The 27,351-nt window shown below is 50.8% G+C and overlaps 1 non-coding gene across 1 annotated transcript in view; it reads right to left on the bottom strand.

The window, feature by feature from the left end:
* Nucleotides 1-232: 232 nt before the first annotated feature.
* Nucleotides 233-27,351, bottom strand: part of LOC105035795 (uncharacterized) — a 48,465-nt gene continuing 21,346 nt past the window's right edge. The window contains exon 5 of the transcript XR_012142644.1: nt 233-1,756. This is a non-coding gene — a transcript (uncharacterized protein). The remainder of the gene's footprint in view (nt 1,757-27,351) is intronic.

The following is a 27,351-nucleotide window of genomic DNA, read 5'->3' as shown; positions in this document are numbered from 1 at the left end:
AATCAAGCTGATTATAAATCCACAGAAACGAAGATTTTTTGCGGGAATGGCAGGCCAAGCATGTGAGAAGAAACAAAAAGTGATTGACCTGAGAAATCTGGATAGCCATTGTTCCACAATATGAAACAGTTGCATCATAATGAGCTCTGGTTGTAGCAAATCTTTAGACCAGATAAACCACCTTCAAACGTGAGGACTTTTAACCAGTAACCAATTCAGGATGCAAAGAAAATAATAATCACTTGAAAGCCCATACATGATTCCTATTCCAATGAACAAGTGCATCAGAGCATGAGGAAGAGGCATCAACATTTTCCAATTTAGAAGCCAGGCAACCACCGAATGCAGAATGCTATATATGTTACAATATGTAAAACCATGACTAAATATAAGAGAACAAAAATTACAACAAATGACAGATCAAATGAGGCCAAGAAATCTCCCTACTGACAGATAACACCATTCTACAGCAATAGCTACAACATCTGCATATTGCAGCGAGTAATGTCTGGACCGCACATCAAATATGGATCTTCAGGTGGCATTCTAATTCTTGTATCAGCATGAGGTTCTGAAATCTTGTTCATCAAAGACTCTCTCCCTGTAAGGCTTTGATAATCAGCAGGTATTCCATATCTCACATCCATCTGGGCCACCAAAATCATGTTGGGCAAGGTTTGTCTCTCTGTTGGGTTTGGGTAATCAACAGGCATTTCAGTTTCCACATTTGTTTAAGGAAGATCAAAAACACTGGAAGCAGGAACTCCTGTGCCCAAATGGTATAGATGAAAAGTCTGATTGTTCAGTGAAACCCCAGATCTGAATTCTCTATGGGAAGTAAATGGGTATTGGACACTATTCATACTGCTGACATATCTAACATAAGGACTAATAGCAGCCAGCCTTAATCTTGAACCATGAATCTCATGTCCTCCAAAGTGGGCATAGGGATATGAATCTGTTGGTAATCTGAACAGACCAGCAGAACCAATTGGAATTTTCAAAGCATCACCTGATATATGTCCCCAAGAATTTGAATCTGTTGGTACCACACTAACCAGGGTGCCTTGACCTGACAGAGGTGACTTACTGAATTCTTGTCGTAGTAATGCCTTAGCATGCCTAAGAGCTTCCAGCACACCCCCCGAGTTGCTGCTGGGTGCCAGCGACAACCGCATGTCAGATGGGTTTTGAAAATCTGATGATCCCCATTTGGAGATTTTGCTACTAGAAATTGCTGTGCAAGCGCTCCCACTTGAATGTACATTGAGGATTGCATGCCCAAGTGGAAGTAGATTTGGATTGCTAGAAGAATCACTGTTAGATTTGTCATATTTCAGTTCTTGTTTCTGCTTGTCCCTTGCACTAGTAAAAGTGCTTCCTTGGAAGGACGTGCAGTTTCCCTGAAAACCACTTCATCACATTGTTGACCCAAGAAGTCATCCCTGCAAATATGAGCATTAATTCCACTGGGAGCTCTTATTAGCTCAGTCTTCACAAAGCCATCAGAGAATACTGCAGTAGTTGCTTCTTGGCTTCCAGAAGCCTTTTCCAAATTCGTATTATCAGAGATTTGAAGTATGCGGACATTGGATAGAATTTCAGCTTTCAGTTCCTTTATGGTGGATAAATTTTCAGCTCTTGGTTTTGCCTCTTCATTATAATATGGCTTTGCATCGACATGCTCAGTGTTTTTATCTTTTGGTTCAACACTATGTTCAGTTACATGAAGCTGGTTCCCAGATTCAGAAAAGCCCTGAATTTGGAGTTCAAAATGTTATAGATCTGTTGCAAATCAACGAATAAAATGTAATTAAAGAAAACTGCAGATGACCAGAACAACAGGTACTTCTTTGGTACCACAAAAAACAGGTGCTTCAGTAACACGAGCAACAGCAAGGGAGCAAAATTAAGAAAACTAAATCATCCAGCAAGTTATGTAACTTGATCAGATAAAAACTACATCCCACTAAAGGTCTTGAGCAGAAAAAGATAAAAATGGAGCAAGACAGTGACATGGCTCCTCATGGCAAATGCCAAAAGCTAAAACTGTTTGAAATATTCCCCACAAAGCACCATATAAGCAGCATGCCTGACATACCACTCATCCAACACCATGTAAGCAGCCCATTTGACATATCACACGTCCAAACATTAAGTGCCAACCACAACAAAATAGGCCAATGCAAAACAGCTCAGTTGCTTAATTCAAACACCTTAATACCATATCACCATCTTAAATAGCCAATATGCATAAACACAGTGTCAATGCCAAAAACTCAGCCATGACAGCTCCGTGATTCACAAATTTCTATACAAAGTCAACCATCATAACATGTAGGATAAAAAGAAAATAATTCTCTAGATGTATAGTGTCTATATGCAATTTAACTTTTCAACTATATACTAAAGGACTAGCAAACTTGATTAAAACAACTCATCCTACAACCAGTCAACCTAAGATGCAGCTCACATGAATTGTTCAGGAAAAGCAAGTAAAACATCAGGAAATATAAAGTGAATTACATCTTGAACCATAGTCAGTCAAGCAGAGGGACATCAACCTTATACAGCTTTTATTCGTACAAAAACAGGTGAAAGAAATTGGTAAGACAAAAAACTATTCTGCTATCGCTACCGTATACCATAGTGCGGACTTTGGGACAAAGGCTTGAACTTTATGATTTTCCACTCTTTATCTACTGTTACAACTTCAAGAAATGGACTGGATATTGATAAGGCAAATGGAAATGAATGGAGTTTTTCATTTCATCAAGGAAAACAACTACAGAATACATGGAAAACTCTCTGTAAAGCCCCTGATAATTTCAAAAGTGGTCTTCTTGATGTTTCTTGTAAAGTTAAAAATATTTCCTGATATCTTCCCATCATTTTCTCTGCAAATCTCCATAAACTTCCCATATCCACTTTCAGGAAAACCAAATAAAATCAGTTTCATAAGTAGGTCCCTAACTATTAAATACATAGGGACGTGTTATAGCAACTACCAGTTAACCTGTACTCAATCAAACTGGCAAAAGAATTGATTGCCTCTATGTGCCACTGATCCAATCTTTCACAGTTAAAACACCATCTTAACACACTTTCAATTGAATTAGATAATGCCGTCAAGTATAAATGCTTATGCTGTAGACTTTCTTGCTGCTTCCCACCAGCAAACAGTTGACTGGCCAGTTCAAAAATTGTCATATCCCATTTTGGAATTCTTTAAATTATAACTTAACAAGATAACAAAATGTCTTGGTTAACTAAGGAGATTTGTAAGTTTCAAGAGCAAACAATATCACATCAAATTGCTACATGCCCCCATATTGTATATGAGGCTTTGTTCAATGAAAAAAGATGTCCATTGATAGCAGAGAGCATCAAAACTTTTCCTCCTGATGCTTTATAATCCAGAAAGACAAGTGACACATATCAGATAGTTATATTGGAAATGATGGGTCATCTACTTATAGAGAATCGTTCTCTATAGGCTCCTTATGGTTCAATAAAGGGCTTTTGTCCACAATATCTTAGTGTGGTTGCCATACAAATGAAACATTTTTTGTGGTGATCTAGTTCTAAATTAGCCTAAAATGAATGGAGAAAATCCCATTGCAAAACTCATCTAAGCATAATATAGTGATTACCGGCAAGAATAGAGAACAGAAGATACTCATATGGAACTTTAAATGTGCATTCTTAGAACATGGATGTCAAAACTCAGTACGATAAAAATACAATAACACATGACGTGCAGCTGTACTCATTTAAACATATTGATTTTGCCATCCTGCATCAATAAAATATAATATAAAGGATGAAGAGGAATGGTGTTCCGTAATCTAATTGGGGAATACAAAGTGGCAATATAACATTGTAAGTTGTGTATGCACTTATAAAAACAACATTTTTGGATGGATCAGGATGTTTGCTAGCAAGTGCAGAAGCCTATGATGTAGAAAAAAGAGATGTTAAGGTAATTGTATTGTAAAGAGAAACAGTGTCAGAAATGTGAATGGTTAAAAACAATACAGACCGGTACATACAAAGGAAACGAAGGCAGCACCACTAGAGAACTGAGGAAAATCAACTTGAAATGGTTGGGCCTGGACAGACATGAGCTTCATCAGAAAATCATGGTTTCAATTTGAAGGTCAAGAAACAACGATTGAGACATCATTGAGGCCCTAAACAAATCATAGTTAATCTGTGTATGAAACTAATACTGCACATGTATTGGGCACATATCAAGATAAATATTTCACATGCTTTCAAAACTCAACCAATAAGGCTCGCATTTTGTATTCTTTCTCTCTGCATTATACACAACTTGTCATGCTATCAAAAGTTCACAAAATTAGACACTGAATTTTCAAAAAGCATCAGGCAGAAATTTCTAGTTAAAGTAACAAAAGGTTGGGCTAACAAGCACAATAGTATATATTCCTGTCTTGGGGCAGCCACTTTGTGTAAGAAAAAATGCAAAAGATTGGGTCTGCCCCATGTTGGATTTTAGGTATTTTGCATGCAAATTTCAAAATAATTTTGAATTTAAACAGCGGAAGTCAAGATTAAAATAGTTTTAATCCTACACATGCCTAGATCAAAATCTTATACCTATTGATCTAGTTCATATGACGATAAATAAGACAAAGTATCTAATTTCAGAGATTAAAAATTTATTTGTGATCGAATCACATACCTGAATCGCAGACTCCTTCTCGAATCTGAATCTGTGGATGCCTTCAGGTTTTGATGTAGCTGCGCACATATCCGGTCTTTACGGATATCCACGCGAGGCCTGATCTGATCAGAGGTTCTATGTTCTCCCCGAGGTGCTAGCTCCCTTGCAGAGAATGCTTCCTTAATGGTTGAATAGGATCTCCTTCAATCTTCAAGATAATCTCAAGAATGAAGAAAACAAGGTGTAGGACGAAGAAAACTTGGAGAGGAGAGACCTTTCTCTTTCTCCGTAGAATTTTCCTACGACCCCAAAGAGAACCCATGCCCAAAAGCAATGCCCAAGAGGAGTTTTCTAATGCTCTCCCACGTCCATAAGCCCCTCTTTGAATAGGTGGTGTTGGGTATAAAATACCCCCCAACCGAAGTTCGTGACAGGAGTGATCCTCCAGGGATTCTACCGACGTCCGACCTTCGATGACATCTTTCCGAACCTCTCCGACGGCCGAGCCTCCGCAATGTTCCCAAGCTCTACCGACGAATAAACCCCCACCAGTGTAGACCGGATTCTCCACGACCGGCGGACTCCACCCAAGTTTCGGCGGTGGTCGACTACCTGCTAGACTTCATCCGGACTCCTACGGGAGCCGGACTTCGTCTCTGACTTCAACTGCAGGTAGACTTCATCCGGACTCCTACGGGAGCCGGACTTCGTCCCCGACTCCGGCTGCAGGAAGACTTCATCCGGACTCCTACGGGAGCCGGACTTCGTCCCCGACTTCAACTGCAGGTAGACTTCATCCGGACCCCTACGGAAGCCGGACTTCGTCCCCGACTTCAACTGCAGGTAGACTTCATCCGGACCCCTACGGGAGCCGGACTTCGTCCCCGACTTCAACTGTAGGTAGGAAGACTTCATCCGGACTCCTACGAGAGCCGGACTTCGTCCCCGACTCCGGCTGCAGGTAGACTTCATCCGGACCCCTACGGGAGCCGAACTTCGTCCCCGACTTCAACTGCAGATAGACTTCATCCGGAATCCTACGGGAGCCGGACTTCGTCCCCGACTTCAACTGCAGATAGACTTCATCCGGACTCCTACGGGAGCCGGACTTCGTCCCCGACTTCAACTGCAGGTAGACTTCATCCGGACCCCTACGGGAGCCGGACTTCGTCCCCGACTCCGGCTGCAGGAAGACTTCATTCGGACTCCTACGGGAGTCGGACTTCGTCCCCGACTCCAACTGCAGGAAGACTTCATCCGAACTCCTACGGGAGCCGGACTTCGTCCCCGACTTCAACTGCAGGTAGACTTCATCCGGACTCCTACGGGAGCCGGACTTCGTCCCCGACTTCAACTGCAGGAAGACTTCATCCGGACTCCTACGGGAGCCGGACTTCGTCCCACTTCAACTGCAGGTAGACTTCGCCCGGGCTCCCACGGGAGCCGGACTTCCGTCCTAAACTCCTGTTGCAGGTAGACCTTACCCCGAACTCCTACAAGGGCCGGACTCCGAGCCTCTACTGCAAGCAACCCACTACGAGTTTTCGCTACAAACGATCTACTTCAAATTTCTACCACGAGCGGTCCGTGCCGGATTCCCACCGTAAGCCTTCACCCGAGCTTCCATTATGGACGAATTCTTTTCGAATTTCTATTGCAGACAGGCCTTGGCCGAGATTCCTCAACAAATGATCCCCATCCGGGCTTATACGGAGATCGGACTCCGACCGAACTTCTATAAGCGGGCAAATGCCGTGCTCACGGAATCCAGCAGCTGGACCCCTCCGGCGGATGAACCTCTCCAGCGCCATCCGACATCCACCGCCGGTCGATCCTCTGCCGAAGTCTGCGCGAAACCGGACTGCGTCTGTGAAAAGCCTCTGACCGAGCTCCTACGGCAAGTGGTCCTCGCCTACAGCCTTGACGCCCAAGGCACCCAACAGGATTTGCAACATCCGAGCTCCTCTCAGATGGATAGCTACCTCTCTCCGCCAGGCACCCCAACCGAACTTCGGCCGACAGGCCAGGACCCCCTGACAGGCCACAGTAACGGCCACGACTCTGCTCCACTTCCTGCGACAGATTCCGCGCGGCTCCATCACTCCCTGGCAGGCCACAGTAACGGCCACGACTCTGCTCTACTTCCTGCGACGGATTCCGCGCGGCTCCATCACTCCCTGGCAGGCCACAGTAATGGCCACAACTCTGCTCCACTTCCTGCGACGGATACCGCATGGCTCCTCCACCCTTTGGCAAGTCGCGACAACGGACGCCGCTTCAGACTCCACGTGGCAGATCACGGTGATGGCCACGATTCCACTCCACTACTCTTCATAACAAACTCCTCCTGGCTCCGAGCGGCCCACTGCCAGACGGTTACAAACGTCACTATCAGTCTGTTGCCCCCTCCGCCTATAAAAAGAGGGGATCCCAGATACGTTATTCTCTAAGCTCTAATTTCTATCCCTAAAAACTCTGCTAAAATTTCCGTTCGAGCACTCCATTCTTGTTGAGGCAGAGAACTGACTTGAGCGTCGGAGGGTCTTGCCGGAGCAACCCCAACTCCGGTTTAGACTTCTTTTGCAGGTCTCGACGGCGACCGCGACTTCCTCGACTCCAGCTTCTCCGACGCAGGCGGATTTTTGCACCAACAGATTGGCGCTAGAGGAAGGGCCTGAGCCTTCGCAGTACCCTTGTTCTTAAAGGAGCGCTCAACGGGACCGCCTCCGATCATCTTTTCCGACGTCCTCTCCTCCTTCCCCCACTAGATCTTCGCCCGATGCCTCCCCGCAAAGCATCCACACGGCGATCCACGGCCTCCGCGGCCAAATCTCAGGCTCCGACCTCACCTCCAATTTTCCAACCTCCTCCGGCAACGGCGGTTGGTGCGGAGCAATTTGACCTACTGGTTCAGCAGATCAGAGGCCTCACTGAAGCTGTGTAGGCCATACAGCAGCAGCAACAGCCGCAGCAGCCGCAGGCATCAGTGCGACTGGAGAGAGCGTCGCCAAAACTCCAAAATTCGATGGTAGGACAGGCCACTTGGGCCAGCCGCCCCGTCTTTCCCGGAAAGACGAATCCGAGGGTGGAGAGCCCTCAGTCATATCACGATTCCACCCCTGGAAGATCTCTACCTCCATTCTGCCAGAAGACCCTCGAGACCCGTAGTCGAGAGGATTTTCTGGATCGGAGGCTCCAGGAGATGAACCGGCAGATCGAAGAACTTCGCCACGCTCCCTCCGCTTATGGTGAGGACATTTGTACTGACCCTCCCTTTTCTCAAATGATCATGCAGGAACCGATCCCGCCGAACTTCAAGCTCCCTCAGTTTGAAAGCTACAATGGGACTTCGGACCCAGTTGACCACCTGGAGGCCTTCCGGACAATGATGCTGCTTCATGGCGCGCCCGACGCCATCCTGTACCGAGCTTTCCCATCCACCTTGAAGGGAGCGGCGAGAAACTGGTACTCGGCGCTGAAGCCGGATACCATCTTTTCCTTTAATCAAATGAGCCACCAGTTTGTGGCTCATTTTGTTAGCAGCCGGCATCCCCGGAAGGGTTCGGAGTCCCTCATCAACATCAAGCAGAGGGAGGGGGAGTCCATTCGGGCTTACGTCAACCGTTTCAATGTCGCCGCGTTGGAGGTCCGAAACTTGGACCAATCGATCGCGATGGCCGCTCTGAAAGGCAGCCTTCAGAAGAACGACCTTCTATTCTCCCTGGAAAAGAAGTACCCCAGGGATTTTGCTGATTTGTTGGCTCGGGCCGAGGGGTACGCCCGAGCAGAAGAAGCCTTCAAGATGAAGGACGAGGAGACCGCGAGAGAGCGGCAGGCGGGAGACTCGAGTAAGCCCGCAGTCGAGAAAGGGGCGAGAGAAGCTCGGCCGCGTTCTCGAACTCCCCTCGGGCACAAGCGCGCCCAGACTCCTCCCCGAGCGCACAGACAGAGAAGCCCGGAGCGCCGGGTCTGCCGGGGGTCTCCCCCAGGGAGATTCCGCAGCTATGCCCCCCTCAATGCATCGAAAACCCAAGTGCTGATGGAAGTCAGAGAGCAGCTCCCAAGACCAGAAAGGATGCGCACGCACCCCGGGAAGCGCAATCCTAATAAGTTCTGCCTCTACCATCGTGACCCCGGCCACGACACGGAGGAATGCATTCAGCTCCGAGACGAGATCGAGAGCTCATCAGACGAGGTCGGCTCGACAGGTTCATTCGACGCCGGCCTGAGGGTAGAAAGGATCGACCAAGGGCCCTGCCGCAGCCTGAACCGCCGAGGAGGGAAGAGCAGCCCGGAGATTGGCCTCCAATTGGAATCATCAACTCCATCTCTGGAGGACCTTGACAAGAAGCAGACCTTCTACAACCTTGGGATTTGAAAAACTTGTAAATGTATTGCGAACGACCCTGCTTTGAATCAAGTTCCTTTCAGACTTGCACATCTTTCCCTTTTTGGCATAGACTTGTAACGACAGGGGACGACCCCTTCGGACAATGAAAACAAACCCTAATGTGGGCAAGGTCGAAGGCCCGGTTACTTGTAGATCGGATGGGGGGAGAGGCCATACAGCGCCCATATGCGCCCCCACAGCCATGTTAGGGACAGGAGGAGAACCTCGTCCTAACATGAGCAAGGTCGAAGGCCCGATTATTTTTAGACCGGATGGGGGGAGAGGCCTCACAGCGCCCATATGCGCCCCCACAGCCATGTTAGGGATAGGAGGAGAACCTCGCCCTAACATGAACAAGTTGAAGGCCCGGTTATTTTTAAACCGGATGGGGGGAGAGGCCACACAGCGCCCATATGCGCCCCCACAGCCGTGTTAGGGACAGGAGGAGAACCTCGCCCTAACATGAGGAAGGTCGAAGGCCCGGTTACTTGTAGACCGGATGGGGGGAGAGGCCATACAGCGCCCATATGCGCCCCCACAGCTATGTTAGGGACAGGAGGAGAATCTCGCCCTAACATGAGCAAGGTCGAAGGCCCGGTTGCTTGTAGACCGGATGGGGGGAGAGGCCACACAGCGCCCATATTGCCCCCGCAGCCCTGTTAGGAACAGAAGGAGAACCTCGTCCTAACCTGAGCTGAAACCGATCACATCAGAAATAGGGAAAGAACCTCGTTCTGACACCAATTAAGGTCCGGCCATTCGAGACCTAACAAGAAAGAAGAAAACCTTCTCGGCGGCCCTTCTACGCTACCGCGACTCCGTAAAAAGCTAGGGAAAATCCTTGCCTAAAAGGAGGGAAATATGAAGGAACAGCGGCGGGCTACCCCAACGAAAAACGGAGGCCAAACTACACTAAAAGCACAAAGGACCTCGTCTCCATGAAGGAGGAAAAGAAAGTAAGATATACGGTCGCGAACAAAAAGGCAAATCAACACGGCGATGGCTAGGAACCTCCAAGCGGTGTCAACGCCGAACCAATCAAAAATGCAAGAAACTCGGTAATGACGATCTAATACGAAGATGAACAAGGAACCTTCGAACAACATCGACATCGCACGGGACAAAAATGAAAGAAGTCCGGCGCATGACAATTCAACACGACGTACGGGTAAGGTAACAAAGACCTTTTCATTTCATTAGCAAAGTGTGCGTTACAGAGCCTGGAAGGCCCGAAAAAAACAACAAACAACAACGACAACGACAACAAACAGACAAGCGGCAAAAGAAGACACCTAGAAGGACGAAAGACAAAAAGAGCCCTAAGGGGGTCCGGTTCCTCCGACTTCGAACTTTCGGCTTCGACCCTCATCAGGAAGTGCTTTAAGCTCTCGACTTCTTCCAATTCCTTCTCTCTCATTAGCATCTTCATATATCTCCGATGAAGCCGCTGACTTTCGTTCTCCGCCTCTCGGCGCCTTTTTCTCAGGACCTCGGATTCCGTCTTCGCATCTTTGACAGCCCGCTGCTCGTATACCAGCTGGATCTTCAATTGCTGGGCGACAGATAGCTCTGCTACGGTTCTTCTCAGGGATTGGAGTTCGTCGGGATCCCGAACAGGAGCAAACTGAGATCCTTCGGCTAGCTGCCTTTGAAGGCGGGCAACCTCGTCGGTCGCCATCCTGAGCTTCCCCCTTAGTCATCCACCTGCTTGCACCAGCCGGCCCGGTACTTGTTATAGCTCGCCTCGGCACCCTGGAGCTGTTGCTGAAGGTCGGAGAGCTTCTTCGACCATTCCCGATCGCAGTCGGCCCGAGTCGAAAGCCGGGACGAGCTTCCTTCCAACTGGCTAATCCTCTCCTGCACAGCCGACAGCTCCACTCTGAGAGAGCTGATCTTGGCAGCTTGGGCCCAAGATCGGTCGCTGGCGCGCTTCTTATGTTCCTCGAGCTCCTTCTCGAAGTTCGCTTTCCTCCGACTGTACTCCATGATCCCCTTCACGTGGAGGTTCTGAAAGTAGGTAGCCTCCGCGATGGCCTCAGAGTGACTCTCCCTCAACCTGCGAAGTTCGCCATCCATCTCCTTCGACCTTCTTGTTAAATGATGAACTTCCTTCTTCAGACGTTGGATCGTGGACTTCAGCAGAATTCCTTGTGGCAAGGAAAGCGCTTCGGCAGGGCACTGCCATCGGGAGGCAAAAGCGTCAAGGCGCGTCTCATGGCAGAGAAAAAAAAGAGGGAGGAAGAAGAGTGGAGAAGCCCTCCATAAGGAGAAACCCAATTTTATTGATTGAACGTTTCTTAAAGACAGAAGGGAAAAGAAAAATTGCAATAAAAGAAAAATACAAAGTCAGAGGTCTCAGACCTCTGAAATAGGAGTTGGGGAGCTCGGTGTTCTTGAAAGGGGTGCTGCAGTGGCAGTGGCAGTGGGAGAGGGCCCGGCTTCGTCTTCAGACGCCTCGTCCAAGAAGCTGAGGTTGAGCTCGGGAAATTTCTTGACCACCTTCTCTTGACAGAGCTCGAATCCTTTGATGAATGTTTCTTGGCCAAACTTGACGTTCAGATCCCTCATCTCCGCAGAGGCCTTGAACTCCTCCACTACTAGGACCCTGGCCTCCGAGATCAGAACCGAAATCTGCTCCGTCAAATTTGCGACCTCGGCCTCCGCCTTCTTCACCATCTCCTCCGAGGTCTGCTTTTCTTTCTCCAGGACCTCTTGGAGGTTGGCTAGCTCGGCAGCCTTATCCTTGAGGCGGGCGGCCTCGGCCCGACGACCCTCCGCCTGGATGGCGTCCCTCCTCGCCCGATTCGTCGCCTCGATGTTGGCAAGGAGCTGGTGCCCAATCTACAAGGGCGGCCAGGAGGTCAGAATGAAAATTGAAGAATTAATCAAACAAAGGTGCGAGGGGAAGAAGGAAAGTGAATCTGTTCACCTCGAGAAAGGACCCTAAGGAGTCCCAAACCCGCTGTTCGGGATCGGCGCGAACAATCCTCTGGACGACTTCGGACAAGATGCAGCCGTCGACCAGTCGCTTTATCAGGTCCCTGTCATTAAAGGGATTCTCCCCCGGCTCTTCTTCGGAACCGTGGGACTCTCCGATGGCGGCTCGACGGCTACTCACCCTGCGGGCCACCGACTTCCTTCTCCTCCCCCTCTCAACCCCTGGCACCTCCTCGAAGCGGGCCCCCAAAGCGGGAACCTCAGCGGGGGAACTCCGTGAAGAGGCCCGGGGAGCCGGAGGTTCGGCGTCTGAAGGAACGTCAACCGCGAGGGCCGCCTGGGCAGGCATGGCCGAGCTCGTCTCCTCCGTTCTGGCCTTCTTTGCCGATCCGGAGGCTGCGACGCCTTTTCTTTTGGGAGCCTTGAGGCCCCTGGCGAGCATCCGTGCTGCTTCGGCATCCATTCCTAAAAAAAAAAAAAAAATAGAGAAGAAAAAAAGAAGAGAAAAAAAAATCAATAACAGGGTGAAAAAGGAAGAAGTGACACGCAAAAAAAAAAAAAAAGAAGAGCAAAACAGGAGAAAAGAAGAGGAAAGGAAAGATGGGATACTCGCAGGATCCAGGGGGCTCAAGCCGATGTTGAACAAAAACTGCTCCTTCAGAAGGTTGGAAAGGGAAGGAGTTGAATAACTAAGAAGCTTTCGGGCGGCCTGAAGATCGTCCTCCCCCAGACTAGGAGCCCGGCGGACAGAATCCCTCAGGGAGCCCCAAGGGGGCAATCCCAACCTCAAGATCGGGCCTTGGACGAAGAGGTACTTCCCCTTCCAGTTATGGATTGAAGAGGGAGTACCTTTCAGCAACCCTTCTTGCCAAACTGGAGGGAGAAATACCACCAGTCCTTTGTCGAGGGGTGGCGCTTGAAGGTGTAAAAATACTAAATAAAGAAAGAGATGGCTGAACTTCGACTACGTGGCAAAGAGAGAGGAACCCTATCAGAAACCTAAAGGAATTCGGCGCGACTGAAGCTAAGAAATGTCTAAAAAACGGAAAAGAGCGACGACGAAGGGTGGAAGCGGAAGACGGAGCCCAGCACGGAAGGCCTCCTGATACAAGCAGAAACGACCGGGTGGAGGGGTGCTAGTCCGGTCGGCGGGACCAGGAAGCTCCAGATCATACTCCGGAGGAACTCCATACTGAACCCTTATCAGTAAAAGTTCATCCGGAGTCAGAGAACAAGAAATAGCGCCCGGCGCGAAAACCGGCGAGGCCCAGCCCTAGATGAGGGTTCGTCTACAGTATGAGGGTTCTGGGGGCTAAGGCAGACGAACTCCTGGAACCACTAAAGGCGGAGGTACCAAAAGACATTTCAAACAGGGACCCTAAATATCCCGGAGAAATCAAGCGAAATAAGAGGCGAAAGGTTCGCGGGGGACCAAACCAGGGAAATGCGGCGGAAGGAAAATGGAGGAGAAAGGGCACCTAGATGGCAAGAAAAGAAACAAAAGTTCCAGGACTAACCTAAGTCACTCCGAAGGATGCAGAGGTGCGGGGACAGGGATGACTCGAAGAACGCTTAGGGCCAAGGTGGACGCCAAGGAGGGTCAGAGCTCTCGGGGAGAAGACAGACACCGACAGAACTTTCAGGCGGAATGAGACTCCTGAAGGCGGAAGGGCGGGTTTAAATAGACCCTGGGATCCGGCGCTATAATGATCGCGGATCTCCCCAGGCCGACCCATGCTCGCCACGTGTCCCACTCGCCACAGCAGGCGGCTAAAAGCGGCTGACAGCTGACAAAGCCATTACTGCGCCGTACCTGGACCAACGCTCCAGCGGAAATTCCGAAAGGTCCCTTCGGATCGCCCCGATTTGAAAAGACTCCAGCACGCGCGCATTAAATGCCAGAATATCTGAGGACGATCGTGCACATGATTCAAGGGGACAACTTCGGCTGTGAATTTTTCTGTACTTCATTCGAAACTCGAACTCGAAAGTAGAGGGACTGGTGTTGGGTATAAAATACCCCCCAGCCGAAGTTCGTGACAGGAGTGATCCTCCAGGATTCTACCGACGTCCGACCTTCGACGAAATCTTTTCGAACCTCTCCGGCGGCCGAGCCTCCGCAACGTTCCCAAGCTCTGCCGACGAATAAACCCCCACCAGTGTAGACCGGATTCTCCACGACGGGCGGACTCCACCCAAGTTTCGACGGTGGTCGACCACCTGCTATACTTCATCCGGACTCCGACGGGAGCCGGACTTTATCCCCGACTTCAACTGCAGGAAGACTTCATCCGGACCCCTACGAGAGCCGAACTTCGTCTCCGACTTCAACTGCAGGTAGACTTCATCCGGACCCCTACGGGAGCCGGACTTCGTCCCCGACTTCAACTGCAGGTAGACTTCATCCGGACTCCTACGGGAGCCGGACTTCATCCCCGACTTCAACTGCAGGTAGACTTCATCCAACTCCTACGGGAGCCGGACTTCGTCCCTGACTTCAACTGCAGGTAGACTTCATCCGGACTCCTACGGGAGCCGGACTTCGTCCCCGAGTCCGGATGAAGACTCCGGCTGCAGGAAGACTTCATCCGGACTCCTACGGGAGCCGGACTTCGTCCCCGACTTCAACTGCAGGAAGACTTCATCCGGACTCCTACGGGAGCCGGACTTCGTCCCCGACTTCAACTGCAGGAAGACTTCATCCGGACTCCTATGGGAGCCGGACTTCGTCCCACTTCAACTGCAGGTAGACTTCGCCCGGGCTCCCACGGGAGCCAGACTTGCGTTCTGAACTCCTGTTGCAGGTAGACCTCACCCCGAACTCCTACAAGGGCCGGACTCCGAGCCTCTACTGCAAGCGACCCACTCCGAGTTTCCGCTACAAACGATCTACTTCAAATTTCTACCACGAGCGGTCCGTGCCGGATTCCCACCGTAAGCCTTCACCCGAGCTTCCATTATAGACGAATTCTTTTCGGATTTCTGTTGCAGACAGGCCTTGGCCGAGATTCCTCGACAAATGATCCCCATCCGGGCTTATACGGAGATCGGACTCCGATTGAACTTCTATAAGCGGGCAAATGCCGTGCTCACGGAATCCAGCAGCTGGACCCCTCCGATGGATGAACCTCTCCAGCGCCATCCGACATCCACCGCCGGTCGACCCTCTGCCGAAGTCTGCGCGAAACCGGACTGCGTCTGCGGAAAACCTCTGACCGAGCTCCTACGGCAAGTGGTCCTCGCCTGCAGCCTTGACGCCCAAGGCACCCAACAGGATTTGCAACATCCGAGCTCCTCTCAGATGGATAGCTACCTCTCCGTCAGGCACCCCAACCGAACTTCGGCCGATAAGCCAGGACTCCCTGACAGGCCACAGTAACGGCCACGACTCTGCTCCACTTCCTGCGACGGATTCCGCACGGCTCCATCACTCCCTGGCAGGCCACAGTAACGGCCACGACTTTGCTCCACTTCCTGTGACGGATTCCGCGTGGCTCCATCACTCCCTGGCAGGCCACAGTAATGGCCACAGCTCTGCTCCACTTCCTGCGACGGATACCGCACGGCTCCTCCACCCTTTGGCAAGTCGCGACAACGGACGCCGCTTCAGACTCCAAGTGGCAGGTCACGGTGATGGCCACGATTCCACTCCACTACTCTTCATAACAAACTCCTCCTGGCTCCGAGCGGCCCACTGCCAGACGGTTACAAACGTCGCTATCAGTCTGTTGCCCCCTCCGCCTATAAAAAGGGGAGATCCCAAATACGTTATTCTCTAAGCTCTAATTTCTATCCCCAAAAACTCTACTAAAATTTTCGTTCGAGCACTCCATTTTTGTTGAGGCAGAGAACTGACTTGAACGTCGGAGGGTCTTGCCGGAGCAACCCCAACTCCGGTTTAGACTTCTTTTGCAGGTCCCAACGGCGACCGCGACTCCGTCGACTCCAGCTTCTCCGATGCAGGCGGATTTTTGCACCAACAGGTGGCATCCAAGAGTGATAGGGGGGTTGAGTTTGTGTAAGACTAGGCTTGACAGGATCAAACCCAATCAAACTAGATGTTTTGTTTTAATCCAATCAAATCCAAATCAAATCAGATTTGATCTCAACCAAAATTGGACATAAGAGAGGTGGTGTGGAGGTGCTTGGGCTGGTCTAACCACACGCCAAATCAGATTTGGCATTGGGCTTAGGTGGTGCAAAAAGAGAAGTGATGCCAAGGAGAAATCCTAATCCAACTAGGATTCATTTGTTTGCTAATTTAAATCTAATTTAAATCTGATTTAATCCTAACCAATTTAGGATTAGTTAGTGTTGGGTATAAAATACCCCCCGGCCGAAGTTTGTAAAAGACCGATCCTTTGAGACTCTTCCGGCTCCCGACCTTGTATGTGGCGCCTCTCCGAACTCCCTCGGCCGTCCGGACTTCTCCGACAATGGACTTCTGCGTTCACCCACCGGGCCGCCCCAAAGGCCCTCTAGGCCTCACTGACAGTCGACCTCCTACAGCAGCCAACCATTCCCCGAGTCTCTCCTGGACTTCTTCCGGCCACGGACGACCCTACTCCGAACTTCTTCCGGGCTTCGCCAGCATCCGAGCTTCCCCGACAACGAGATTTCTACAGTAACCAGACTCCTTCCAAGTTTCTACGGCGGCCGACCGCCTTCCGAATCCCGATCGAGCTCCTGCGAGAGCCAAACTTCTACTACGAATGGTCTACTTCGAACTCATACAGTGGTCTGTCTATCCCAGACGTCGACTGTAAGCAGATTCCGACTCAAGCCTCTACTATAAATAAATTTCTTCCGAATTTCTACTACAGGTAGATTTCAACCGAGCTACCCCGTAGCGAGTGGGCTCTGGACGAGCTTCTACAGTGGGACACTGCTCCGAGCTTCCATGACAACAGGTCTTTGCTCGAGCTCCTACAATAAGCGGCCCCTTTTCGACCTCTTGCGAGAACCGAAGCCCGTCCGAACTTCTCCAGCGGATGGATTCCGGACGAGCTTCTATGACGAACGAGCTCCAGCAACTGGGTCCCTGCGATAGCCGATCGCCTCCGATGTCTACCGAGCCTCCCCAGTGCTATCCGAAGTCCATCGCCGGCCGACCTCCTACCAGGCTCTCGATAAAATCGGACTTCCCCGACGGACGATCTTCAAATGAGCTTCCGCATCAGATAAATCCCAGACGGACTTCTCCGGACTTCGTCAATAAAAAATCTCCGTCCGAGCTCCTACAGCAGGTGACTTTCGCCTGAAACGTCAGCACCCGAAGCATCCGACAACAGTAGATTCGTCAGCGACCTCGGAATATCCGAGCCTCTCCTAGAACGAAGATGTAAAGAGCCATTCTGCTCCATCAGGCATCCCAGCCGAGCTCCAGCCGACAGATCCAAACTCTCTGGCAAGCCACAACAAGGGCCACTACCTTACTCCACTCGCTGCAACGGATTCCACGCGGTTCCACCACTCTCTGACAAGCCACGACAAAAGCCGCCATCCCACTCCACTCGCTGCAACGGATTCCATGCAGCTCCACCTCTCTCTGGCAAGTTCCGACAACGGACACCACTCCACTCTCCGCAACAAGCTCCACGTGGCCCTGAACAACCCCTGATGCCACTACTCTCCGTAACAAACTCCACGCGGCTCTGAGCGGTCCACTACCAGACGGTTACAGACGTCGCTGTCGGTCAGTTATACCCTCCGTCTATAAATAAGGACCCCCAAATACGTTCTTCTCTAAGCTGGTAACTCTATCTCGAAACTCTGCCAAAATTTTGCTCGAGTACTCCATTTTGTTGAAGCAGAGTACTGACTTGAGCGTCGGAGGGTCTTGCCGGAGCACCCCCAACTCTGGTTTAGACTTTCTTTGCAGGTCCCGGTGGCGGCCGCGGTCATCCCAGCTCCAGCTTCTCCGACTTCAACGGAATTCTGCACCAACAGAATTGGCGCTAGAGGAAGGACCCTCTGTGTCTTTGCAGTATTCTTGTTCTTAAAGGAGTGCTCAACGGGACTGATTCCGGTCATCTTCTCCGACATCCTCTTCTCCTTCTACTAGATCTTCACCCGATGCCTCCCCGCAGAGCATCCACCAGGCGATCCACGGCCTCCGCGGCCAGATCTCAGGCTCCGACCTCACCTCCAGTTTCCCAGGCTCCTCCTCCGGCAACGACGGTCGGCGCGGAGCAATTCGACCTGCTGGTTCAGCAGGTCAGAGGCCTCACTGAAGCGGTGCAGGCCATGCAACAGCAACAACAACCGCAGGCGTCGGTGCGGTTGGAGAGAACGTCGCCGGAATTCCAAAATCCGGCGGTAGGACAGGCCACTTGGGCCAGTCACCCCGTCTTTCCCGGAAAGACAAATCCGAGGGTGGAGAGTCCTCAGTCCGATCACGATTCTACTCTCGGAGGATCTCTACCTCCATTCTGCCCGAAGATCCTCGAGACCCACAGTCGAGAGGACTTCCTGGATCGAAGGCTCCAAGAGATGAACCGACGGATCGAAGAACTCCGCCACGCTCCCCCTGCTTATGGTGAGGACATCTGTACTGACCCTCCCTTCTCTCAAATGATCATGCAGGAACCGATCCCGCCAAACTTCAAGCTCCCCCAATTCGAAAGCTATGACGGGACCTCAGACCCGGTCGACCATCTGGAGGCCTTTCGGACGATGATGCTGCTCCATGGTGCGCCAGACGTCATTCTGTGCCGAGCTTTTCCATCCACCCTGAAGGGAGCAGCAAGGAACTGGTACTCGACGTTGAAGCCGAGTACCATCTTTTCCTTTGACCAGATGAGCCACTAGTTCGCGGCTCATTTTGTTAGCAGCCGGCGTCCCCAGAGAGGTTCGGAGTCCCTCATTAACATCAAACAAAGGGAGGGAGAATCCATCCGGGCTTACGTCAACCGTTTCAACGTCGCTGCGTTGGAGGTCCGGAACTTGGACCAATCGGTCGCGATGGCCGCTCTGAAAGGCGGCCTTCAGAAGAACGACTTTCTGTTCTCCTTGAAAAAGAAGTACCCCAGGAATTTTGTCGATTTGCTGGCTCGGGCCGAAGGATATGCCCGAGCAGAAGAAGCCTTCAAGATGAAGGACGAGGAGACCGCGAGAGAGCGGCAGGCGAGAGACTCGAGCAAGTCCGCAGTTGAAAAAGGATCGAGCGAAGCTCGACCACTCTCTCGAACTCCTCCCGGGCACAGGCGTGCCCGGACTCCTCGAGCTCGTAAACAGAGAAGCCCAGACCGTCGAGTTCGGCGAGGCTCCCCTCCCGGGAGATTCCACAGCTACGTCCCTCTCAACGCATCGAAAACTCAAGTGCTGATGGAGGTCAGAGAGCAGCTCCCAAGGTCGGAGAGGATGCGCTCGCACTCTGGAAAGCGCAACCCGAACAAATTCTGCCTCTATCATCGTGACCACGGCCACGATACGGAGGAGTGTATTCAGCTCCGAGACGAGATCGAGGAGCTCATCAGACGAGGTCGGCTCGACAAATTCATTCGACGCCGACCTGAAGGAAAGATCGGTCCAGGGCCCTGCCGCAGCTGGAACCGCCGAGGGAGGAGCAGCCAGAAGATCGGCCTCCAACTGGGATTATCAACTCCATCTCGAGGGGACCCCGGCGGGGAGCAGACCTTCCGCGGTTATAGGGTTCGAAAGATCTACGAATGTATTACCAACAACTTTGCCCTGAATGAAAATTCTCTTCATATTTGCGCATTCTTTTTTTTGGTATGAGCTTATAACGACGAGAGATAATTTCCCCATACAAACGAAATTAAACGCGTTAGGAACAGGAGGAGAACCTCGTCCTAACAATGGCCCTTATGTGCCCCCACAGCCTTGTTAGGAACAGGAGGAGAACCTCGTCCTAACATGAGTAAAGCCGAAAGCCCGGTTTCTTAAAGACCGGATGGGGGGAGAGGTCCTTACAACGGCCCTTATGTGCCCTCACGCCTTGTTAGGAACAGGAGGAGAACCTCGTCCTAACATGAGCAAAGCCGAAGGCCCGATTTCTTAAAGACCGGATAGGAGGAGAGGCCCTTACAACGGCCCTTATGTGCCCCCACAGCCTTGTTAGGAACAGGAGAACCTCGTCCTAACATGAGCAAAGCCGAAGGCCCGATTTCTTAAAGACCGGATGGGGGGAGAGGCCCTTACAACGGCCCTTATGTGCCCCCACATCCTTATTAGGAACAGGAGGAGAACCTCGTCCTAACATGAGCAAAGCCGAAGGCCCGATTTCTTAAAGACCGGATGGGGGGAGAGGCCCTTACAACGGCCCTTATGTGCCCCCACAGTCTTGTTAAGAACAGGAGGAGAATCTTGTCCTAACATGAGTAAAGCCGAAGACTCGATTTCTTAAAGACCGGATGGGGGGAGAGACCCTCACAACGGCCCTTATGTGCCCCCACAGCCTTGTTAGGAACAGGAAGAGAACATCGTCCTGACACGAGCTGAAACCAACTGTCGGGAACAAGGGGAGGACCTCGTCCCGACGCAACCAAAGACTCAGTTGATCGACGAGGGGGAAGCTTCCTCAATGACTCCTCTACACTCTCACGACCCCGTCAAGAGCAGAGGGAAGACCCTCACTCAAACACAGAAGAAAAAGGGAGATGAAAAGAAAAAACGACGAACTACACCGACGATAGGTGAAAAACGAACTACATCAAAGGCACAAAGGACCTCATCTCGACAACAGAGCAAATCCTTGTCGAAAATCTCTAGTCCCTAAGGGCAAATCGACACGGTGACGACCAGAAACCTTCAAACTACGTCAGCAACGAACAAGATGGAAGACAAAAGAAGTTCGGTGAACGATGACTCAAAGCAAGAACCGGCGAGGGATTACAAACTACGTCGATGCCAAACAAGACGGAAGACAAATGGAGCTTGGTAAATAACCATTTAATACCAGAATGGACAAGATAATAAACAATTTCATTTTCATTTTGTTGGTAAAGTACACGTCACAAAGCCTTAAAGGCCAAAAAACAAAAAAAAAAAGAAAAAGAGGCTCTAAGAAAGCCCAGTTTCTTCCAACTTCGAGCTCTCGGTTCCAGCCCTTGCTATGAATTGCCTTAAATTTTTGACTTCCTCTTCCAGTTCCATCTTTTTCAGCAGCATTTCCTGGAACATCCGGTGGAACCGCCGGCGCTCGTCCTCTGACTCTCGAAGCCTCCTCCTCAAGACCTCGGACTCTGCCTCAGCATCTTTGACTGCCTGCTGCTCGTGGACTAGCTGAACCTTCAGCCGCCGTGATTCGGCTTCCTCCTATCCAAGGGCTACAGACAGTTCCGCCATAGTCCCCCTCAAGGAGCAAAGCTCGTCAGAACCTTACGCAGGGACAGGCTGGACTCTCTCGGACAGCCGCCTCTGAAGATGGGCAACTTCGTCAGTCGCCGTCTGGAGCCTCCTTCGATAGTCCTCTACTTGTCTGCTCCAGCCGACTCGATAGGCGTCATAAGTCGTCTCGACGTCCTGCAGCCGTTTTTGAAGGTCGGAGAACCTCTTCGACCAGTCTTGGTCGCGGTCAGTCTGAACTGTGAGCCGGGACAAGCTCCCTTCCAGCCGGCCGATCTTCTCCCGTACGACCGCCAACTCGACTTTAAGGGAGCTGATCTTGGAAGCCTGAGTCCAAGATCGGTCGCTGGCACATTTTCAGAGTTCCTCAAGCTCCGTAATGAAATCAGCTTTCCTTTTGGTGTATTCCATGAAACTTTTCTTGTGGAGGTCCCGAAAGCGAGTAGCCTCCGCGATGGCCTCTGAATGGCTCTCCTTCAGCCGGTGAAGTTCGTCTTCCAGCTTCTTGGATTTTCTTGTCAACTGACGAACTTCCCTTTGGAGGTCTCGTATTATCGACTTCAAGGGAATACCCTCCGACAGGAGAAGGGCTTCGGCAGGACACTATCGTTGGAGGACAAGAGCGCCATGACTCAAATTAATACAAGGCAAAAAAAAAGAAAATGAATATGAAAAAAGAGAGGAGGGACCCTCCATAAAGGCGAATCCAGCTTCATTGATCAAATAAATTCCAAGTACAAGAGAATGAGGAAAAAATCACCACAAAGGGAAAAATACAAAACTAGAGGTTTCGAACCTCTGGAGCAGAAGTAGAGGGGGTCGGTGTCCCCGGAAGATCGGCGGCGGCGGCCACGGCAGTCGACGAGATCCCGACTGGAAGAGGACCGACAGCGACTTCGGACGGTCCGGCTTCATCATCGGACGCCTCGTTCAGGAAGCCGAGATCCAACTCGGGAAACCTCCCGGCCACCTTCTCTTGGTAGAGCTCTAACCCCTTGATGAAGGCGTCCTGGCCGAACTGAACCTTCAGATCCTCCATCTCGGGGGAGGCTTTGAACTCCTCCACTGCTCGAGCCCTTGCCTCCGAGATCAGAGACGGAATCCGCACTTTCAACTCGGAAACCTGCTCCTTCAACTCGGAGACCTGTGCCCTTAATGCGGAGACCTCGGCCTCAGCCTTCCCTCTCTCCTCCAAGGCGGTCCTCAGATCGGACGAGGTTTGTCCCTCCTTTTCCAGCACCTCTTGGAGGCTTAGGACCTCGGCGATCTTCTCCTCAAGGTGGGCAGCCCCGGCTAGACGACCCTCTTCTGCCCGAGCTGCCTCCTTCTTGGCAATCTTCGCCGCCTCGATGTTGGCGACGAGCTGGTGCCCAATCTGCAAGAAGGGTCGAGGAGTCGACATAAGGGCTGAAGAATAAATTAAAGAAGCAGGGAGAAGGAAAAGGATGAGTTAACCTACTTCGAGGAAAGATCCCAGAGAGTCCCAGCCCCGCAGCTCGGGATCGGCGAGGACGATCCTCTCAACTACCTCGAGCAGAATACACCCTTCGACCAGCCTCTTTATTAAGTCCCTGTTATTGAAGAGATTTTCCCATAGGTCTTCCTCGGAGCCGCCGGCCCCCTCGGCGGCAGCCCTACGACTGCGACTCCACCGGATCAGGGTCTTCTTTCTCCTCCTCCCTTCGGCCTCGGGTGCCCCCTCGGGACGAACCTCCGAAATGGGACCCTCGGTCGGGAAGCTCTGTGAAGGAGCTCGGGGGACTTCCGGTTCGGCGTCGGAAGGGGTTTTGATGGCGACTGGCATCGGAGCAGGCACGGCCGAGCTTGTCCCTTCTGTCCTGGCTCTCTTCACCGACCCCGAAGTTGAGGCATCTTTTCTCTTGTGGGTCTTGAGACCCTGGGCTAACCTCCGAGCCACGCTTGCATCCATGTCTGCGATAAAAGGAATTCAACATGGCTCCGAAATGGAACAGGAAGAAAGAAAAAAAAAAGAAGAAGAGAGGGAGAGATACCGGCAGGGTTAAGGGGGCTCAGGCCGACGTTGAACAAAAGTTGTTCCCTCAGAAGGTCGGGGAGGAGGGGGGCTTGATAGGCCTCGAGCTTTTTGGAGGCCTCGAGGTCGTCCCTTTCCAGGGCAGAAGCCCGGCGGACAGAATCCCTCAGGGAGCCCCAAGGGGGTAACCCTAGCTCCAAGCTTGGACATCGAACATAGAAGAACTTCTCCTTCCAGTTATGGACGGAAGAGGGGGCACCTTTCAGCAACCCCTTTCTACCGAACTGAGGGGAGAAGTACCACCAATCCTTTGCCGAGGGATGGCGCTTGAAGGTATAGAAGTTCCTAAACAAAAAAAGAGTTGGCCGAACTTCGACTAAACTATAAAGAGAAAGAAACCCTATCAAAAACCTAAAGGAGTTCGGCACGACGGAAACTAGAGAAATATTCAGAAAATGGAAGAGAGCAACGACAAAGGACGGCAGCGGAAGCCGAAGTCCGACACGAAAGGCCTCCTCGTACAGACAGAAGCGGTCGGGAGGAGGGGCGCTAGCCCGATCAGATGGCCCGGAAAGCTCCAGCTCGTACTCCGGAGGAACTCCGTACTGAATCCTTATCAGTGAGAGTTCATCCAGAGTCAAGGAGCCGGGGATGGTGTCCGGCGCAAAGGCCAGACAGGGTTCGGTCCTAGCTACGGGTTCATCTACGGTACCAGTACTACGGGGAAATGGGACTGACGAACTCCTAGAACTGCTAGAAAAGGAGATATCAGAGGACATTTTAGATCAAATGGAAGCCACAAAAATCCCAGAAAATCGGGAAAAAATAGCAAAAAGGTCCCCGAGAAAGCTAAACGAACAGAATACGAAGAAAAAGGACGGAAAAACGTCAGGAAGTTCCAGAACTGACCTAGATTGATCCCAGGAGTGCAAGGAGACGGCAAGGATGATGGAGGTCGATCCGGAGGACGCCTAAGGCCGGGAAGGATGCTAGGAGAAGCTGAAGCTCTCGGGGAAGAAGAGGGGAACCGAGGGATTCTCTCGAGCAAGGTGGAACCCCTGAAGGAGGAGAACGTATTTAAATAGACCCCGGGATCCGACGCAATAATGATTGCGGATCTCCTCTGGCCGGCCTGCACTCGCCGTGTGTCCCACTCACCTCGACAGACTGTTGGAAACGGCTGGTAGCTGACAGAGTCATTATTACACCGTACCTAGAGCCACGCCCCGACGGGAATTCCAAAAAGAAGGAACCTTTTCTGAAAAGGTTCCAGTACCGGCGTGCCGAACGTCAAAATATCTGGCAACCGTCGAGTACGAAAATCGAGGAGAGCAGCTTCGGCCGTGAGAATTTCTCTGTACTTCATTCGGAATCCAAACTCGAAAGTAGGGGGACTGGTGTTGGGTATAAAATACCCCCCGGCCGAAGTTTGTAAAAGACCGATCCTTCGAGGCTCTTCCGACTCCCGACCTTGTATGTGGCGCCTCTCCGAACTCCCTCGACCGTCCGGACTTCTCCGACAATGGACTTCTGCGTTCACCCATCGGGCCGCCCCAAAGGCCCTCTAGGCCTCACTAACAGTCAACCTCCTACAGCAGCCAACCATTCCCCGAGTCTCTCCTGGACTTCTTCCGGCCACGGACGACCCTACTCCGAACTTCTTCCAGGCTTCGCCAGCATCCGAGCTTCCCCGACAACGAGATTTCTACAGTAACCAGACTCCTTCCAAGTTTCTACGACGACCGACCGCCTTCCGGATCCCGATCGAGCTCCTGCGAGAGCCGAACTTCTACTACAAACGGTCTACTCCGAACTCATACAGCGGGCTGTCTATTCCAGACGTCGACTGTAAGCAGATTCCGACTCAAGCCTCTACTATAAACAAATTTCTTCCGAATTTCTACTACAGGTAGACTTCAACCGAGCTATCCCATAGCGAGTGGGCTCTAGACGAGCTTCTACAGCGGGACACTACTCCGAGCTTCCACGACAACTGGTCCTCGCCCGAGCTCCTACAATAAGCGGCCCCTTTTCGACCTCTCGCGAGAATCGAAGCCCATCCGAACTTCTCCAGTAGATGGATTCCGGACGAGCTTCTATGACGGACGAGCTCCAGCAACTGGGTCCCTGCGATAGCCGATCGCCTCCGATGTCTGCCGAGCCTCCCCAGCGCTATCCGAAGTCCATCGCCGGCCGACCTCCTACCAGGCTCCCCATAAAATCGGATTTCCCCGACGGACGATCTTCAGATGAGCTTCCGCATCAGATAAATCGCAGACGGACTTCTCCGGACTTCGTCAACAAAAAATCTCCGTCCGAGCTCCTACAACAGGTGACTCCTGCCTGAAACGTCAGCACCTGAAGTGTCCGACAATAGTAGATTCGTCAGCGACCTCGGAACATCCGAGCCTCTCCTAGAACGACGATGTAAAGAGCCATTCTGCTCCATCAGGCATCCCAGCCGAGCTCCAGCCGACGGATCCAAACTCTCTGGCAAGCCACAACAAGGGCCACTACCTTACTCCACTCGCTGCAACAGATTCCACGCGGTTCCACCACTCTCTGACAAGCCACGACAAAAGCCGCTATCCTGCTCCACTCGCTGCAACGGATTCCATGCAACTCCACCTCTCTCTAGCAAGTCCCGACAACGGACACCACTCCACTCTCCGCAACAAGCTCCACGTGGCCTTGAACAACCCCTGATGCCACTACTCTCCGTAACAAACTCCACGCGGCTCTGAGCGGTCCACTACCAGACGGTTACAGACGTCGCTGTCGGTCAGTTACACCCTCCGTCTATAAATAAGGATCCCCAGATACGTTCTTCTCTAAGCTGGTAACTCTATCTCGAAACTCTACCAAAATTTTCGCTCGAGCACTCCATTTCTGTTGAAGTAGAGTACTGACTTGAACGTCGGAGGATCTTACCGGAGCACCCCCAACTCCGGTTTAGACTTTCTTTGCAAGTCCCGACGGCAGCCGCGGTCATCCCAGCTCCAGCTTCTCCGACTTCGACAGAATTCTGCACTAACAGTTAGCAATCAAATTAAGTTAATTCCTAATCCAATTAAAAACTCAATTAAATATGGATTAAATCCTAATCTAATTAGAAAATTGATTCAATTATGTCCTAGTCAAAAGTAGAAATTATTCTCCTTATGCAATTAAATTATCTCATAAATCAATTAGGCTTGATCTAATTAAACCCAAACCAATTTAAATTGAATCTAATTCAATTAGATCTAATTTGAATCCCATAGCTCAATCAGATTGAGCCAGACAACAATCTAATTGCTTATTGATCCTCCTACAATTCACTAACACTTAGTAAATTTTTCAATTATAACTTTTGCATTGGATTAATCATTAATCACATTGATAATTAAATCCTATTGCGATCCATAATTGCAACTCAACCATCTGATTAGTTAGAAATCTCTATTATGTATGACCCTATAAATTCTATTCTGTCTTATAGTGAGATATGTATCATTGGAACTCTTTTCAATAGATCGGAACGATTCCACTCCCACTCAATAAGGATTGTCGATCCAGAATAATCCTAGTGAGCTCTCACAATCCATCAGTGATACATAGCAGTATGTAGTGGCAATCCAGCAGAATAAAAGTGATGAACCTTTAGGTGCAGTTACCGTATGATTCAGTCCCTCTATCGTGAGTCCCGATCAGATGGCAGATTATAAATAAATCGTCAAACCTCAACATCGGTCATATGATAGATTCAATTAGCTCGAATCCGACTATGATTCTCATGAAAATATTTTTTCATCAATCATACTGCTATGGTCATAGACTTAAGGACTCAACCTCTCAAATCCCATAGAACTACTCCTTTCTACTAAGGTCGATAGATCCCATCTAAATGCACATCCTGCTCTTACAATGGACCAACTATCGTCAACATCCACTACAAAGACTTATTGAGATCATGTTTCTATGTAATCAAACTTCAGCAGTCTCACCGTGAGCAGTCATGGCACCATATATCAAAGGACCAGTCACACAACT

This window comes from Elaeis guineensis, chromosome 7 (genome assembly GCF_000442705.2).
Source record: "Elaeis guineensis isolate ETL-2024a chromosome 7, EG11, whole genome shotgun sequence".
In the NCBI taxonomy this organism is placed as follows: domain Eukaryota; kingdom Viridiplantae; phylum Streptophyta; class Magnoliopsida; order Arecales; family Arecaceae; genus Elaeis; species Elaeis guineensis.
This window is presented reverse-complemented; position numbering and strand designations above follow the sequence as displayed.